This window comes from Nycticebus coucang, chromosome 4 (assembly GCF_027406575.1).
Source record: "Nycticebus coucang isolate mNycCou1 chromosome 4, mNycCou1.pri, whole genome shotgun sequence".
NCBI lineage: Eukaryota > Metazoa > Chordata > Mammalia > Primates > Lorisidae > Nycticebus > Nycticebus coucang.
In genome coordinates, this window is record NC_069783.1 from 62,697,537 (window position 1) to 62,717,642 (window position 20,106).

General features: G+C 36.0%; 1 protein-coding gene across 1 annotated transcript in view; it reads right to left on the reverse strand.

The window, feature by feature from the left end:
* Positions 1-19,004, reverse strand: part of PELI1 (pellino E3 ubiquitin protein ligase 1) — a 54,496-nt gene extending 35,492 nt beyond the window's left edge. Inside the window, exon 1 of the mRNA XM_053588682.1 lies at positions 18,648-19,004. The gene's annotated coding sequence lies outside the window, so the exon portion shown is untranslated. The remainder of the gene's footprint in view (positions 1-18,647) is intronic.
* Between the last annotated feature and the right edge of the window lie 1,102 nt (positions 19,005-20,106).

Below are 20,106 nucleotides of genomic sequence, written 5' to 3' on the forward strand. Positions count from 1 at the left end.
AACAAAAAGGATAACAATTATTGATTCACCTTTATATCCTGACATTAGAGAAAATCTCTTTATACTTTTATAATGATGAATAGACTATCAAGACTAAAAAAAAAATTCCTCAAAGCACATTACTTTGCAAAGGCCCAGAGAGTCATATAACATTTTTGCTAATATTAAACAATAGTAACAAAACAAAAGAGAATGAAAGTACACCACCTATCAAAGTCCAATCCATTAAGAATTTATTTGAAATCATTTCAAAGAAGCGTGATTTTGTATGAAACTTTTTGGGCCACTATACTTCAGTAGATCACAAATCGTTGTAGTGTTTCCTAAAAAAATGTTAAAGAATGAGGTTTTTAACATTGATGAATATGGCCTGAATTAGAAGTGAAAATCTTCTGGGAACTCTTGTTGTGTTAAAAAATATATTCATTTCAGTCTATTTTAACTTTTAATCCAACCCTCCATTTCTAATGAGACCTTAATTGAGATGATTGCAATTTTACTGTGATTCTTTTTCTTGTTGCCAAAGGATTATTAGATTTGGGAATACAATACTGTATTGAAATTGGAAAACTTGGAAAATCAGGTTGTTGTCTTAGTTAACACCTGAAAGGTGAAATTTAGCTTCCCTCTAATTAGTGTTAGGACTGACCCATAGAAAGGAATACATACACCTTTTTTCAAACCAGCTCTCTACCTCAGTTTATCTACTTTTTTTCCAATCAATTATCTCAGAGAAAAACAGACATTTCCTCTTCATGTAATTCAAAACCTATCTTCTAGACTCCACATACCTGAAAAAAAGGAAATCAAGTTAAATCAAGTTCCCTTTCAAGTAATTTCAGCTCACGCCAAGATTTGGTAAATTAAAAACTATCAACCACTTTTCTTCACACTCAAAACTGAGATACAAAGGTTGGAGGTATGGAAGAGAGGGATACAGTTTTAAAGCCAAGAAAAAGAACACTGCTTTACCCTACAATTTCTAAAATTTAGGTTAGTTCAAGAAACATTTATGGAGTACCTACTGTAGATCAGGTACTGTGATTAAGGACTGATGAGAAATGATCCCATCTTAAAGGAGATAATAAAATTAGAGAAAAACACATTTGCCTCCTAGAATTTTTCAAAATTTCCTATGTTTAATCATATAATAACAACATTAAGAGTATTAAAAATAGTGAAAGCCTTTCTTTTTTTTTTTGTAGAGACAGAGTCTCACTTTATGGCCCTCGGTAGAGTGCATGGCATCACACAGCTCACAGCAACCTCCAACTCCTGGGCTTAAGTGATTCTCTTGCCTCAGCCTCCCAGGTAGCTGGGACTACAAGCGCCCGCCACACACCCAGCTATTTTTTTTGGTTGCAGTTCAGCCGGGGCTGGGTTTGAACCCGCCACCCTCGGTATATGGGGCCGGCGCCTTACTGACTGAGCCACAGGCGCCGCCCAAGAGTATTAAAAATAAATAAAGTTACACATGCTACATTTTTCTGCTTTAAGTGATCAGATCTGCAAATGTATCTCTTAAAAGTATTGTATACATTTTAATTGCCACCAACATTTCTTTCTCTTCCACATTCTCCCCTCAAAGTTCTTTTTTTTAATAGGATCTCAAATATCTCCTAAAATTTTACATCTCTAACTAGAGTTACAAAGTGAGTTTGACTAATGTGACATTTGTAATGAGTTTTGTTTTTTTAACAATAATTCATACTTTGCTTCTATTATTATCTTCAATTATTTGTCCTAACTATGCCCCCTCCCTTTATTGGAGTTTTACTGCAGAGTATATACTATGTCTAAATTTCTACATCTTTCTTTGAATTTCATACAGCTTACAATTCTCAACAAGGATCTCTTCTATTAATATTTTCACACATTACATTTGTCAGACCATTGTGTTTCATGTAAGTTAACATTATTTTTCATAATAGAAATACAAACAAGATCCTAATTAACACATCACTTTCTCTTTGAAGATGCTGACATAGACATAAAATTGCTAATCTTTGAATCTGTAAATTTGGTGGGTTTTTCATCATCACTGTGTTTACTGAGCCAAGTATCTACAAGGACAAACAGCAAAGCTTCCTATTCATTCCCGCTAAATCAATTAGTTTATCACACATTTATTGAACATTTGTCAAAGTCCTTCACTTTTGGTATCAATAAAAAGAAATCTTATGATAAAAGCTTATTTTGTTTTGGGAAAAAGTCAGGGTTCTCAAATTCACTATATTACTTTGCAACTCTTGCTTTACTTGCTTCCAACATTGTGTGGGTGGAAGAAAGAAATCAAGACATTCAGAACAAAATGTGAAGTCAAGGGAAATTTTTAGACAGCAATAAATTTTGAAAATCACTTAAACTTACTGTCAGAACACTCTTTTGTACAGGAACATAAATGGAGGCATTTTAATATACCCCTGGCATTCAATGAAAAAATACTAGGCTCAAAATACCATAAATTCAGACATCTTATTTGTTTAAACTAATTGGACTCTTTTTCATATAACTCAATAAACTGCAATTAAAAACGAATTTGAATAGGTTTTATCTAATTGCTCTTCTTAATACTTTTTTAAAAAGATGACTTTGAGGACTTAAAATCTTAACTCATGAAATATATTATGTCCTCTATATGATAATGAAAATGTTCTTCAGTATATATTCACATACATAAATTTTCTAAGACCATTCATTTAAAGTCACATTGTATCTTGAAAAGCCCATTTTAAGTGAATCATCCTAAATTTCCAAAATACACTAAGATCTACATAAACACCAAATACACTGCTGATTCTAGAATATGTAGAATACAGCCTACAATTGCTAGTATTGCTGATCCACATATAGTCACAGGAATTCCTTAAATGATAGAAGATTAAACTAGCCTCTTTTAAGGCAATGTATGTACTATTAAGTTTTCATGCAAATCATTATCTCCCCAGAGACACAATGTCATTTTTGTTGGAAATGATTCTCAACTCTATTATATACTATGAAGAGTTACTGTGGTGGCTGAAGTAGAAAGCTCCTCAATGATGTATCCCAATTAGCTCCATTAATTTTAACTTTTTTTTTTTTTTTTTTGAGACAGGATCTCATTCTGTTGCCTAACTAGAGTGTAGTTGCATCATCATGGCTCACTGCAACCTCAAACTTGTGGGCTGAAGCAGCCCTCCTGCCTCAGCTGCCTGAGGAGCTAGACTACAAGGTGTGCTGCATGATACCCACCTAATTTTTCTAATTTTGTTAATAGTAGAGAAGGAGTCTCGCTCTTGCTCAGGCTGGTTTCAAGCTCCTGAGCTCAAACGATCCACCTGCATCCACCTCCCAGAGTGTGAGGATTACAGGCACGAGCCACTGAGCTAGGCCAGCTCTATTACTTTTGATTTTAAAGCTTTAAACCACCTGTCTTTTGGATACACCATAGTTCAAATTCTTCCCAACCTTTCTTCCAAAAGAAAGTGATTGCCTGTCCTTTTCTATATTACATATATCAGATAATTTTTTTTTTTGAGATGAAGTCTTGCTAAGTTGCCCAGGCTGGTCTTAACTCCTGGGCTCAACTAATCCTCCCACCTGGACAACTGGGACTACAAGGACACACCACCAAATCCAGCTCATATATCAGAAATTTTTGACAGAAATGAAATGAATATGTAATAAATACTCAGCAAAAATTGTTGTTAATGTTAACAATATTCACTTCTAAAAAATTCTGAAGACCTATAATAGGAAAGTCTTTCCTTATCGTCAAAACTGAGTATAATCTTTTTTCAAGCTCCCATAATTTACCTACAATTCTTTTGTGGACTTTATATCCAGTTGTATTAAGTTACATATAACCTTATTCTACATCCTATTAAAGCTGAACATTCCTTCAACAGAGAAATTGTCTTGCTCATTTTACAGCACTTAATATTGAAGGAATAAGGAAAAGATATATATATATATTTTTTTATTGTTGGGGATTCTTTGAGGGTACAATAAGCCAGGTTACACTGATGGAAAAGATATTTTTTAAATGTCTGTTAAATTAGGTCTTATGGAGTCTTCATTTTAATTTGATGGATAAAAAAGCATAAATATTTCTATGGTATCAATATATTTAAAAGAAAAAAATTTCTTAAAGACTGCAGAATGTTAAAGCCGTATGAGAATAGATAAACTTATTCATATACACATTAATATAACAAGTCATAAAGGAGGAGCTATCTAATGATTATAGTAGCTACTGAAATGTATTGTTTTCCACTTCATTTCAAATTTTTGATGTTTAAAGAAAAGAGTAACCACACAATGGGTATTTTATTTTCCTTTCTTGTAAGAACTGACTTCATTTTCAGACTAAAATCAGTTATAGAAATCAACGTGTAAAGTCTCTGTTAATGTCCCTGATAATTCTTTATTCCTACTCTCTCTCTCCTAGGAGAGGATCTTTGTTTTCATGGTTCTTCATCAATTTCTTTGGCTAAAAGCCCAATCTGCTTAAGACATTAAAGAACTAGTTATCAACAAATTTGATTACTAAAGCTATGAGAAAATTAATAATATGGTATTTGTTAAAGTAACATCAAATTTTGAAATCTGATACATACTCAAAGTTTTCAGAGGTTGAAAAGTACTAGCAATTCCATTTACATGTTGCTTTAAAACAGTAATGTGGAAGTCAATTCATACAAACCGCAAATTAGCATTAAATATTAAATAAGAAAACAAACAAAAAACTGGCCTTTCCTAATTGAGAGCTAACCCTTAAAACGAAAAAGGTCCTATCAAGCATTACTGACATCTACTTTATACTGTCTAACAAACATTTACCCTTCAGGTATAACACTATCTTCATTTCCTTTTTTGGAGAAAAACACTTTTATGTGGAATTGATTACACCCTCAAACTTAAAAAAACTCCTTGGGAGATTGAAATGTCCTAGACTTTTAAAAATAGGCAAATAACTATGTAATTTCAAAAGAGGTGATAGTTAATCCTCACAGAAATTCTTGATTTTAAGTATACTATATAGTTATGACATGCCTATTGAGTGCCCAAGTAATTCTCAAGATATTCAGTAAAAGAAGATTTAAAAGACTAAGTAAATAACAACTAAAGTCACTATAAGAAGTAATGAAAAACTAGTACTTCCATATTCTAAGAATTTTGGTGACTTAACTGATAAAAAGAAAAGGAGAAAAACAATGCACATGGAATAAAGTCGATGTATAAATAAGATGTATGTTCTCAGCCCGGCGTTGTGGCGGGTGCCGGTAGTCCCAGCTACTTGGGAGGCTGAGGCAAGAGAATCGCTTAAGCCCAGGAGTTGGAGGTTGCTGTGAGCTGTGTGATGCCACGGCACTCTACCAAGGGCGATAAAGTGAGACTCTGTCTCTACAAAAAAAAAAAAAAAAAAAAAAAGATGTATGTGCTCATGTTTGTGAGGTCATATTAAGTTAAGTTTTACTCACAAATTTTAGAGCGCCTACATTTTAAGCATCAGGCGTGAGCTACTGTGAGCTATTGTTCCATTAGGTGTACCAGAATGAATTAGAATAATCTTATGATCATAGTGAAACGATTAACATGGAATCTACATGCAAAAGGATGACATAAATTATTACTACTTGTGATTAAGTAAAATAGAATGGTCAAGGGCGTTCTGGAGCCAAACTGTCCACATCTGACTCCTGGCACCATCATTTAATAGCTGTGGGACTTGACCAATTTCACTGAAGCTCAATCTCCTCACCTGTACATCTAAGACAATAACAATAATAAACACATACACAATGCTTATCATAAGCACCAGGCATTTTTCAAAGAGTTTTACGTATTAATTCTTTAACTTCTAATAATGTTCTTAGGAGTTAAGAAATATTATCATCTATATTTTATATGGGTGGAAACTGAGGTCCAGGTGAGTTCAGTGAGTTACCTGAGGTCACACAACTGAGTAGTGTGAGCTGACTCTAAGTAGTAGAGCTGACATTTGGGATGAGAACCTGAGAAGTCTTGGTTAAAAGCCTATACCTGTAATCATTATACCTTATTATCTTTCAACAGTATAATATTACTTACCTCAAAGGAGTGTTATAAAGGCGACATTAAATAAATGTCTAACATCTAATATGCAGTAGTAGCTCAATAAAGGTACATTGTTGGAGTTCAAATATTTGTATTTTTAATTATTTAGCAATGATTACTTTGATATGGAAGCTATTTTTCGTGAAGGGGACAATGCTGGAAATTCATTTTTACTAAGGATTCATTTTTATTAACAATAATAAATCAAATAAATAAGCTCTACTACTTAGCAGCTGTGTAACTTCAAAAACTGCTGTATGTCTGGAACTCCAGAGGGTCCCGTGAGTTTGACTCTGGGCATGGGAATTTAAGGTACTTTTGAGACATTCTTGGAGTGACTGAGAAACAAATACATACAGTTGTCCCTCAATATCCACAGGGGACTGGTTCCAAGACATCCCCCCACACCAAAATCTGCAGATGCTCAAGCCTCTTATCTAGAACAGTGTAGTGTTTGCATATAACCTACCTACATTCTCTTGTATACTTTAAATCATCTCTAAATTATTCATATTACCTCATACAACGTAGTCATTCTACTGTATTTTAAATGCATATTATTTTGTTACATTATTATTTTTATGTTGTTTTTTCCCCTAATATTTTCCATGCATGGTTAGCTGAATACTCAGATGCAGCACCTGTGGATACAGAGAGCTGACATTACTTGAGAAACCAAGGCAGAAATGACATATTCCTGACTGGCATGTAGAGAGTTTAACACTAACCTCCATTAGAACTGAAGGAGGCAGAACAGATATGGGAAGAAAAATGGAGGTCTTTTTGACTATGGTTAAGTTTGAATAATTTGAGTTATGTCTAATAAGCAGTTGAAAATTTAAGTGTAGCACCAGGAAGTTCCTGGGCTGGGGACAGATCTTGCCCTCACCTTTTTCTCCTTCTACAAAATCAAGTTAGGATGCCAAGAAGAATAATAAAAATAGCTCACAATCTTTGAATGCTGTACCTACTTTATGCTTGACATTGTGCTGAGTATTTTATATATTATCTCTATTCTTTTTAAAAACCATTTTAAGAAGGTGTGGGTTGAGCATCCCCTAATCCAAAAATCCAAAATTCAAAATTTCAAACTTTCTAAGAGCTGACTATGATGCTCAAAGAAAATGCCCATTGGAATATAAAGCAAATACTCCAAAACTCAAAAAAAATTCAAAATTGGAAACACTTTTGGATAGGGATACTCACTCAACTTGTACTCAGAGCATTGAGAAGTTAAGTAAATGAGTCAACTGCCCAAGACAACAGAACTGCTAATATAGTTTTCTTCAAATCAAGCATCTGTTATATACGACCTAACTTAAATGACTGCCTATTCAGGCGTCCTCAAACTTTTTAAACAGGGGGCCAGTTCACTGTCCCTCAAACTGTTGGAGGGCCAGACTATAGTTTTAAAAAAAAAAAAACTATGAAAAAATTCCTATGCACACTGCACATATCTTATTTTGAAGTAAAAAAAAAAAAAATGGGAACAAATACAATCACACCACCTCATGTGGCCCATGGGCCGCAGTTTGAGGACCCCTGGCCTATATCAAGTTGATTCTCAACTGGGAAAAACAACAAAACTAAGGGAGCTCTCAGACTGAGAAAATAGGAAATAAGTCTAAAAATAAGAAGCTTCAAAAAGAACAAGTTTCATGGTGAAAGAGTAGGAAAGAAATAAGTTAAGATTTAAAGACTTTATAAAGGAAATCTAGTACTTTTGTAAGTAAATTGCGGTCCATGGCCCACAGCAGCTACACATCTAGGAGTTGGTTAAAAATGAAGAATCTCAATCCTGAGACTTACTACCTCATTTTACTAAGGCATTTTAGTATTATACTCAGGTAATTCATAAATTATATTAATGCTTGGGAAACAACGGTCTGATATCATTACATAGATGAAGACACTAACGAGGTTAAAAACAGTTTGCAGAACTAGAACTGAGACCTCTTATCTCTCTGTCTAGTCTAGTACATGTATTGCTCCAATATGTACTCTCCAGACAAACATATAACATTGAACTTCACTAACCTGAGGTTTGTGCCATAGAACATTCAGAACTTGAAATGAATTTAAATCAAATAAGCATGGATCATTTTGATTTGCTTTCATTCCATTTGGAATTTTAAGGGCCTCCATGAATTTTCTTCAACCATTTGTTTTCAACATCAGTACTTGAAGCATAAACATGCTATTCTTGACTACAAAGCATTTTTCTTAAACTCGTACAGTAAGTTTCAACCCTGAACATTCAATGTAAAGAGACAGTATAGACTCAGAAAATAGAGAAAGACTTTCTATAGACAAATTAATTAAAATAATGGAATCCTGGAGCTGAAAGAGACCAATTTCATTGAGAATGCCAACTACAGTTATAGTTTCTGACAGCGCTGTATCCAAAGGAACCTGAAGATGATTTGGGATCAGCCATTATCTGACATGGTTGCTTACAAAGAGGGCAAAAGTATTATAGAGTTGTTGGCCTTGTAAAGACAAACTAAGGCCCAGAGAAGTTACATGAAATAGATGAGGTCACATACCCAATAAATGAGCCAGAATTCTAGGTCCCCAAATTTCTCCTATAGTGATTATTTTCCTGTATCTTACTGTCTCTCTTCTCTGATACGTTTAATCAATAGAAAATATAAAATCCTTTTCATATAAAAGATAATAAAAATCAAACCAATTAAAAATTAACTTGGAACAAACACCTCAGAAAGGTTTTATTAAGTATTATAGGATTTGCAATCTATAATAAGGACATATACGTAAGTATGTTCAAAGATTTAAATGAAACTCACAACCTTTAGGTTGTACCACTGTGGTCGGTGAATGATTTCTGACTCAGATTGTTTTCTGACAATTGTACTTCATGGTGAGTTTTTCCATATGACAATTCTTCTTTAGAGTTTAGCCATGATGACTCAAGGCACCTTAGATGCTATGAAGGAGCTTCAATTTAAGGGGTAGGAGGAAAATGAGGGGGCCAACTGAATCATTAACAGCCTACTCAGTTCTGAAACTTAGCAAATCCTTTTTGGAAGCCATTTAAAGTCAGCTTTAAGAGACAAACTCTGGCCAAAGCCTTATAAGAGTGATCTTTTAAGAGTGGAACTATATGCAAATAAATTGACATGCCGTTTTTGTTGCTGAATAAATGTCAGCGATGGATTTAAAAAAGGTTTGATGTTACTGAAGTCACAAATCTATCTGCTCTATGTTTAACAGTTTAAGAACCTACCTCAAAATTCATCATAGCTCCTTTGGTGAACTAGGAAGGACTAGTTCAGATCCTGAATCATACTAATTTAAATGAAAATTACAGTAAAGCAATAAGCACATTTAAAAAGCTTTCTGATACATTAAGCTGCCTACAGGACTGGTTTCTAACTAGAAGCAGCCACTGCTTCACAAAAGACATACGTAATACATTTTCTCATGAATGATAAACTTAACTGGTTTTATAATTTGAATGTTTTGGTCCTTTGATGGTAAATTAAAAAAATAGTAGTTAAAAACAATTCAAAGAGAAATCTATTATGTTAACTGTAGGCTAAAATGAAAGAAAACCAGCTTTTAGTGCTTCTAATACATGCAGTTCACATACTATCTGGCATAAACCCAGAGAAACATGAAGTACTATGAACGGTATTTGCCAAGAACCAGAAATACAGCATTAAGGTGTTGAAGAACAAAGCACCTTCAATTGTTTTGACTTTTTGTTAAAAAATAAAATTAAACTTAATTGTGTTTTCTAATGATCAAGTTAAATGCTACATTGAGAGCTAAAATAAGTAGCAAAAAATTAGGGGCTATTGCTCCATAATTCATTACTGTAGAAAGCAGACGCTATAAACTTTTTACCACATTATTGATTTTTTTTCATCTTTTCCTTCTGACTATGCAAAAGAACCTCAACAGAAGTCCAGGCAGTTTTCTCCAATGGTCACTTACGATTAACTCTCATTGCAGTGATGAAGTCCCCAACTGTTTCACATTTTTGGAAAAGACAACAGACACCAAGAGTTCTAAATAGCTTTTGAAATTCCACTACACTATTAATTCTACTATCAAATTTTGCTAATTTAGTATATAGTTTCTGGATGGACACAAGATTAACTCACAAAGCTTTCAAATAAATATTTCTGTTTCCTATGTTACTGAGTTTAAAAAGTATCCTATTCTATATTTTAAGTTATCTCTTAGTGTCTAGTGATAGAATGCACCATCTCCACCAGGACATACATCAAAACAGGTAAGGAAAGTTAAAAAGAAGATTAAGCAATGTACAACTAAATAAGTATTATACTTGTCATCCACATGTTACTTCTTTGGGCCCTTAATTCAACCCAAGTCTACTTTGTAAGTATAAAAATGGCAAACACAGAAAACACTGTGGAAGAGCAATGGGCATGACTAAAGTTGGCAAAAGATGACAAAGAGAGCTAGTGGCAGGGTAACAAAGAGATGAAAGTGGCAAGAATGTTGCAGTGTACAAGTGGAGAAAGATAATCTGGAATCTGATGCATTAAAAATCTACAAATCTGGCTGGGCGAGGTGGCTATGCCTTTAATTCTAGAACTTTGGGAGGTCAAGGTGGGAAGACTGCTTGAAGTCAGAAGTTCAAGACCAGCCTGATGAAGGGAGAAACCTCATCTCTACAAAAAATAGAAAAGTTAGCCAGGTGTAGTGCCTGTAGTCTCAGTACTCAGGTTGAGGCAGGAGAACTGCGTGGGCCCAGGAATTCGAGGTTGTAGTGAGCTATGATCATGCCACAGCACCCAGGTGACATAGTGAGACCCTGTCTCCAAAAAAAAAAAAAACCTACAAAGCTTAAGTAAAATATATTAAAATTTTCAAATACTTCTTAATCATTATTATTTCCCTAAAATTAAGCAAAGGTTTTATCATAGTAATGATGTTTAAATCAACATGAAATATAAGATGTCCCTTTTGCAAAGCAATTTCTTTTCCTAAAATAGAAATTGTATTATTGCTTCTATTCTCTACTTAATTTAAACATTTGGGTCTTAGAGAATTATCCACGGTCATGTTTACTATTGTGTGAGAATCAATGTTTTTCTTTCCTTCTTTCTCTTGCTCCCTCCCTCCTCTATCTCTTTCATCCTGTTATTCACATATTTTACAAAAATGGAAAAGAAAAACAGTTCATAAACCTACCGCTAAATCAAGAGACTGAAAACTATTTCCAAAATAGGCCCCACTTCAGTATAGTCACCATCATAGAATTTCAAAATCCTTTATGAGAAACTACTGCCACTTTTACTTTACAGATGAAAGATAGTTCCTAAAAGACTTTCAGAGTTAATGGAAAGCCCAGTAATTAAGCATAAGCTCTGTATTTCATGCTGATACACATGAAGTAATCCATGCAGCAGCTCAATCCTATTAATATACTTATGAAGAAAGGGTCTAACTACCTATATACACACACACGTATACATATACACATATCCCCAAAGGCCAAAAACCTGAGTAAATTAAAGAAATAGATTCCTAACAATTTACTGAAAACTATTTAAAATAGCAAGTTTCTTAAAGATTCCTTAAACAGTTATACACTTACATTCTTAGTTGTCACTACATAATTTACTACATAATAAAAGTTCATAAATTATACTCGATGTCATTAAATTCTACATATTTTTGTTTAAAAATACAAATGAAAAGTTTATGCTTCCTCACAATTACAGAAAACTAGAAGAGAATGGTTTTCTTTATTCAAAATTATCAGTAAACGGGCAGCACCTGTGGCTCTGTGGGTAGGACGCCAGCCCCATATAGGTGTGTATATGCAAGTCTGAACCCAGCCCCAGCAAAAATACAACAACAAAAAAAGTCGGGCGTTGTGGTGGATGCCTGTAGTCCCAGCTACTCGGGAGGCTGAGGCAAGAGAATCACCTAAGCCCAGAAGTTGGAGGTTGCTGTGAGCTGTGATGCCACAGCACTCTACCGAGGGTGACAGTGACACTGTCTCTAAAATAAATAAATAAATAAATAAAATAAAAAACAAAATTATCAGTAAACATCATTGAAATGAGTTTAGTCTTCTAGGTTAGAAAAATTATCCCTATAAAGAATGAACTAGTGTAATTGCTCAAAACTAGTAATCCTACAAGTACATTGTCCTATGAGCAGACTTAAAACAATCCATATTTATTGAGGTCTGGGTGGACATTTAAACATTTGGATGAGATCAAATTTTTTCCTATACTTTTTTTTTTTTTTTGTAGAGACAGAGTCTCACTGTACCGCCCTCAGGTAGAGTGCCGTGGCGTCACACGGCTCACAGCAACCTCTAACTCTTGGGCTTAAGCGATTCTCTTGCCTCAGCCTCCCGAGTAGCTGGGACTACAGGCGCCCGCCACAACACCCGGCTATTTTTTGTTGCAGTTTGGCCGGGGCTGGGTTTGAACCCGCCACCCTCGGCATATGGGGCCAGCGCCCTACTCACTGAGCCACAGGCGCCGCCCTTTTCCTATACTTTTAATAACAAAGCTTAAAAAACCATCCTTTATGGTAAATAAGCATGCTCTCAAAACAAACTAATTAATCTGAGAGATGAAGCCTGAATACAAGAAAACTTGAGAGCCAGATTCATCTCTTAACACTAAAGGTGTGTTTAGTCTTTTAGTTCCCTAAACATATGTCACGGTAATAAGAAAGTTATACAATTTCACTAGATTTTAAAAATGCCGTCCCTTTATTCTTGAATGCATGATATACACGAAACTTATCAGCAATGACTGTTTTGAGTACCTAAGTATTAAGAAATGTACATGATTTTGTGTTTATTTTAATGTATTAGAAAGACCTTAAATATCCCAGTGAGTACAGTACCTTCCACACTCGTTACTCTCAGATGTTATACACTTATTCCAAATGATGCCACAATTCTTTAACCCATTTCTAAAATTCCATTTTAGTGTATAGGTAGATAGTAGATAAGACTTTTAGAAACAGTAATTGCCTTCTCAGAGTAGAACTGATTTTTAGAAACAGCCTCGTTATTTCCTATTTTCTTTGTATCAAAAGCCTTTCTAAGTCATATCTGATAAATAAGATGAAATAGCATGTGGCTAATAGCCCTTTTCCTTAAAAATAAGGAGCAAATATAAAGTAATGAGCTATTTTCATATGAGTTCTTAAACTGGCTTAAAAGGCATTTAAAAAAAAAGTAGTTCTGGGCAGCGCCTGTGGCTCAAGGAGTAGGGCGTCGGTCCCACATGCCGGAGGTGGCAGGTTCAAACCTAGCCCCGGCCAAAAACCAAAAAAAAAAAAAAAAAAAAAGTAGTTCTAAAAATATTGAGTAATGCTAGTGTTGAATATGTTTAAGCTTCAAAGATGACTACTACATAATTTTAGATAAGTATATAAAATATTTTTACTTTAAAGCAAGGATGGACAACTGACCCTACATAATCTAGTCTCCTTTACCTACTTTACCATTCTGACTTTATCTCCTGCTACCCACTCGCACTCTGATCCAGCCATTCTAGTATTTTTATAGTTTCTAGTAGTCCAGGCAGGCTTCCACTTCAGGGTCACTGTACTTGCTGTGCCCTCTCTATAATACCTTGATCCAAGATTATCTGCATGGCTTTCTCCCTCACCTTCTTCAGGTCTTTATGCAAATATTTATCACCCTCTCAATGGGGTCTTTTCCGACTACTCTTTAAAACTACATCCTCCACCCATCTCATATTCATATCCCATATATTCCCTCTTCCTCTTTCCTGCTTTGTGTGTGTGTGTCAAACTGTTCATTATGGAAAATTTAAAATATATACAAAATAGGAGAGAATGTAAAAATCTCATGATACATCCACATGGCAACTACCTTCAACAATGTTCAATATATGGCCAATTTGGTTTCATCTATGTTCCTCCCCTGTCAAATTAAAGCAAAAAATCTAGACCTCATTTTTTAATTTATAATTATTTTATTATATATCTCTAAAAGGTAAGGACTTTTTTTTTAAAGTACATTATCACATCTAAAAAAAGTGACAAATTCTTTTCATTAAATATCTAGTGTCTAAATTCCCCAATTTTGCATAAACATCTTTTTACAGTTGGTTTGTTCAAAGCAGGATCTAAGGTTCATACATTGCATTTGGTAGATAAGCCTCTCAAGTCTCTTTTAATCTTATAATTCCCCCTCCCTCTCTTATTTCTTGCCATTTATTTTTTGAAGAAACCAGGCCATTTTAATCTTAAAACAAAATATTTTACATATTTATGTGTTATGCCATTAGAATGTAAACACTATGAAGGCAGAGATTTCAGTCTGTTGAGAACTGCACCTAACATATAAAAGGCATCCAAGAAATACTTAATGAATATTTGACATCCATGCCCAAAGTTGACTGCCCACCCAATAGCAGAAATTGCTAATCATGAAGCCCTCCTTCCTGCTATGTCTGAACTAGGACTCCCAGTTTTCTAAACATAGCACTCCAGGCAGCCACCACCAAGCAACCAGATTTGGTATCCAAGATGAAATCTCTTCGTTATCCCTGCTTTAGTCCCCTCTAAAAGTGTGCTTCTATCCCCAAAGTAGATGTCAATGTACCTTGTATGTTGAAATTTGGTATGATAAATTATTTACTCTATTTTCTGTCAAATATGTTGAACATTTCTTATTTTATTTTAGACCAGTTTAGGGCAAAAAGCAAATTGTAGCCAGTCCCCACCCCAAAAAAAGTAGAAAAAGAAACTTCAGAAGATAGTGGGAAACTGAGGATACTACATATTTTTAGAATTAGCAACATCCCAGAAGGTTAATTAAATATCAGCAATAGAGTCTTTGGAAAAGAAGTAAATTACATATGACTGAATTAATTTTTTTAAACTACATAAATGGTCAAGATTAACTGGAAGATGATGACAGATATCAGGATTTTCTCATTTACAGGTACCAGCAACACATTCTATTTTTTTTGTAAATGGCATTTAGAGGTTTAAGGTGTAAAAAGTATTACCAAGGTGATACAAGGGTACTGTATAGAAACTCATTTCTCTGAAATGGAATTTATTGTGACAAAAAGAATCCAAAAGATCTTTATACAACATTCTGAAAAAAATCAATACTTCTTAGAATCATTATAATTCATTTCCCCTAAATTATCAATGAAGCTCTTTTTCTCTAACCTTATTTCTGAAGGTAGCTATGCTAAATCAAAAGGCTCCAATCAGATGTTTGTTTTCTTACTCATTTTCTATTAAAAAAGAGAGAAAATGAAAAATTCCCTGACACTTGAGAAATCTTGTACTTTCTCTTTATTACTTGCAAATTCACTGAGCAACAACAATTATTTAAGACCTACTGAGTGAAATACTAGTTTAAAAAAGTTAGTGGCAGAACTTGAAATCATATCCAGCTTTTTCAGTGACCAGCACTTCTTGTCTTGAGGTTCCCACACATTAGTCTGGGGAAAACTTACCCTGGCAGAAGTCAAAATTAAGAAAACATCAATAAACTCCCAACTACCACAAGCATAAAAAAAATCTTCAACAACCCAAATCCCTTGAAAGAATGACTTATTTACTTTTCCTATGTAATATATTCAGAGGGAATGTGACAGAGATAGCTAGAAAACTATAAACAGAAAGTGCTAAGTGGAATTCACTGTTCATAGACTTCAAACAGAAATTGTGTCCCTTATACGTAAATGCTGCCAGGAATCTTTAATATTATACTTTAAAAACATCTTCATCAGTGTTTCTTCCTTCTTTCTTTCCACCGGCACTTAAATCTGCTTTATTCCTTTCAGTTAAAACACATAAATGTAACTTTTACAATAATACAATTTTTCAAAAAAACTCTTAAAGCCACTTCAGTGCCATCATTTAGTGTTCATTATGAAATTTTAATACAGTATATACAGTTAAATGTATTCATATAATAAAATAATCCATATAAGCTTTTTTGACTTAACAAATACTAGGACAGGTCTACATTGACGAACCAGGATTAAAATGTACATGTATATTCTAAGTCTTTCGGCTTAAAACTTTTATCAGCTATAGAAGCTTCTGTCTAAACACATTCAGTTGTTTACAAATTGTAGTTATTACAGTCCTTATCACCTGGCCTCCAATAAAGCATATTCTGAAATGATAGCACTCTTAAAATATAAGTGACATTAAGACAACCTGAAAGGAAGCTGAAACTAAGTCAATGAAAACATCCTTAGGCTGCCCCATGAAACTTGCCTTAGCAGCATTCAACAGTATTAGACTCAGTTTCTTTCTCCCTACTTTTGGTCCTTTCCTTAACGGGTCTTAGAGAAATTTGGAAACCTGCAAGGCCAGATTTTGCCAGTCATCACTGACATCTGTCTTTGGACTCTAGTGATTGAGGCAAGACAATGTTAGCAGCTTCCTTAAAGTACAAATGCCTCAGATAAATCTGGTTTGCAAATACTATAGAAAAAGTTCTATATATGCAACTGTAAAGATTCTTAAATGCCAATTTTAAGGAGAGCATGAATCCTTCCCCCACAAAATGTGCCACTGAGACAAATTTCCAGCTTATTTTTTTCAAGTCAATAAACAGTACTATTACTTTACAGCATTTCTACCACATTAATAAAAACCTTGGTGATAATTTCCTCTTTGAAAGTCATAAATTTAGTAGATGAAGCAAATATAACCACTTTATTACCTACAACTTTTCACATACTTCATTGTTCTATTTTCCAACTGTTTGTTTTAAACTCAAGATCGCTAACATACTACAGAAGGGGAAGAGATTATAGGATTTGGGAAAAAGAACAAAAGTCTCACTTTCATTTTCTGATGTAACCACCAGAATATAAAATCTGGAGGTAACTACACAATACAAAGTTAAATTTAAGAGAATTTAGGGTAAGTGAAAGTATTCACTGTTACTCAGCTCTGATCCTTATTCCCCTCAGCAAAGAACTAGCAGAAGTGATGCTTGATTTAAATTTTAGTACCTTCCAGTTTGGTACCAAATTAAATCTACCAAAATAAAGTGGTCCTCAGAGTTAAGTATTTTCTCCAGTAAAGGTTGTTTGTGTAAATAAAAACCGTAAGAAATTCTTATGCTGTATTTGTATAATAAAGACAATGTTTGAGACATGTAAATTTGATCATTTTGAGAAAACATTTTCTATTAGCCATAAAGAAAATGTATCACAAACTAAAACAGAACTGAAGAAACTAAACTTTCTCCACAATTCAAAAATTTAAACTCAACCTGCTATGCAAACAGAATAATAAATTCATTTTTCCTCAAGTATAAGAGTAACATATACTCAGTGTAGAATAAGACAATGCCATTTCAGAAACAAAAGATCACTTGCTATGAAAACAAAGTAACATTGTGCAGATTAAGAATAAGTAAACAACTTTGATCCCAAATACTTAAAACTTCAGTTCTTAGCACAACCAGCACCTTATGTATAAAGAGCTCAATAATATTTGTTGATAAACTGATGACTAATCCATAGATTGTTGGTGCTGTAACAACTAAGACACATTTCCTTGTGTGTAGTGATTAAAAATCTGTTGAATGTACGCTAAAAAAAACCTCTGCCCTCTGTTCCCATCATTGCTCTCTTGCCTTGTAAGAGGCCTGCACATATAAAAATAAAAGTAGGTGGTGAGATGTTTATGATATACAGTATTTTCCCCACTCGGAGTATTTTTCAAGAAGTCTTTTGAGGTTTTTAAATATTCAAACACTATGCGAGAAGAATTATTGTTTGAACTATGTAACAATTCCCCAGACTTCTTTTAGATTTCAGTTAACCTGTAAGTAAAATGAACATCTTTAACTTTTCCACGGGGCACTGGAGAACGAGTTCTTACTCATAAATACTTTCAGATCCAGGCGCAGTAGAAGATCAAGTATATCCATCAATTAGAGAGCTTTACCATACCTCAGTTTACCCCCTTACGAAACATGCTCATATTAACTTGCTTCGTAGGTGAAATTAATTAGTGTTTTTAAAATGCCCTGAGATCCAAAGATGAAAGGAAATGTGAGATACACACAGAAGTGATGACAATAATCATAACAATAAAAAGAATGACTAACTTGGAAGTCTGCGTTATGTAAGAAAGGAGAAAGAAGTTACCGGATTCGCACAAACAAAAGAAAAACCCACCGCCCCCTTTGTTTCTCTTCCATTTCCCTTTCCCTCCCCGCCACCCGCAACGCTCCCCCAGCCAAGCAAGGGAGCACGGCCCGCCAGCAGCCGGGCACCGGGCGCCGGGAGTGGGGCTCGGAGTTGGCCGCCGCGCGCTCGGCTCTCGGGCGGCGGGGGAGGCCGCGCCGGGCCAGCTCCTGACAAAGGCTCTTCCTCCTGCGAGGGCGCGGGATGCAGGCGCCGCAAACTCCGCTCCCCACCGCCTCCCGGCGCGGCGCGGGGGCGCGCACGCGGGTGGGGAGAGCCGGCTGGCTGGCCGCCGGGGGAAGCCGCCGAGGAAGTTGGGCGCCCACCTTCCCCGCAACCCTCGCCGACCTCGCCACGATCCCTCCCGCGGCGCACCGCGGTCACACTCACCGGACAATTGCTGGTGGCCGGGATCCCACACGGCCCCCGAGACTCGGAGCGAGAGGGTGAAGTGTGTGTGCGCGGGGAGCGCGAGCAGACAGCTCGGCGTGCTGCCGCCGCCTTGCTTGCCAGCCGGCCAAGCCCAGCTAGGGGAAGTTGATCGCGGTGCCAAGCGCTGAGGAGCCGCAGACGGAGGGAGAAGCGCGGGGCCGCTTTGTGGGGCGCCCGCAGAGAGCTCGAGACAAATTTGATCGCGCCGCAAGGCTGGTAGTGCTGCGGGTGGAGGCGGCAGCGGCGCCCCCCGACGGTCCCTCCGCCTTACACCGCCTCTGGGTCACTGACACACACTCGGAGGCTGGGGAGGGGATTAGCAGGGAGGCGGGGCCTGAGGGAGGGGGACGGGGCAGGGCCTCTCGGAAGGCCGTCCCGCGGCCCGAGAGGCCTCTTGGTAATTGTAGTTCTTCAACGGAAGGAAACGATGCATTGTTACGGAGAGCCCGGCCACGCTCGCGCCGCACTGCGCATGCTCGAGAAGAAGTTGGCGATTAACCCCCCCCACACACACACACACCGTAACCATGGTCACCGACCCTCTAAGCGAGCTTGATCGTTGTTGCTGTTGACGGAATAAGGGTGGGCTTGTATAATCGTGCCGCTGGGATCCGCCTTCAGCCTGGCTTTCCTACTTCGCTCCGCCCTCAAACTCCTAGCCGCACCGTTCACGAGTGCCCAGCGAAATCTAACTTCCTCCTACTGGTTGAGTCTTCCCTGAGGTTTAATTTATCTTCCACAAATCCTAAATCACAACTACCCATTTCTCTCGCTTTTCTCAAGCGAGTCCCCTCTATATAAACTCAAATTTCTTTACCTAAAACCAAATTTCTAAAACTCTAAACCAAATTTCTCTACCTTTACTTGCTGAAATGTAGTTGCTTCCAATAATTTAATCAGGTTATGAAACTGTTGGGAACATCACTATCAAAATCTCATAATTTCTTTATTCAGTTAGTCATATCTAACTGTAAGACTGGTAAAGGTAAAGATCAGGATCTTTTATTTTACTTGATCAGTGTAAATAATCCACTTTTTTTTTTTCATTTTAAGGCCTACAGTTTTTAAGACATACACATTTCATAAAGTACTTGTAATTTCAAAAGCTAAGTAGAGAGTAGAAAACTGTTCATTGTATATATACTGGCCAATTCATTTGGCAATAAAAGAAGTCTGAACCAAGGTTTGAGTATGTTGTTGGGCTGGTCAGCTAAGTCTACACCCATACTGGGCAGCCAGGTGGTGATGTGGAGGGAAAGGCAAGACACATTACCGGCTCTTCACAGGGCTACAAGCAACCTGTCCCAAGCTCTTTTGTTTTCTTTCTCTGCCTACTTAGAACCCCATACCCTGGAAGAAAAAGATTAATGCTTGGGAATCATTCACACATATAGAACAGTGAAAGTCAAAGTTTTCA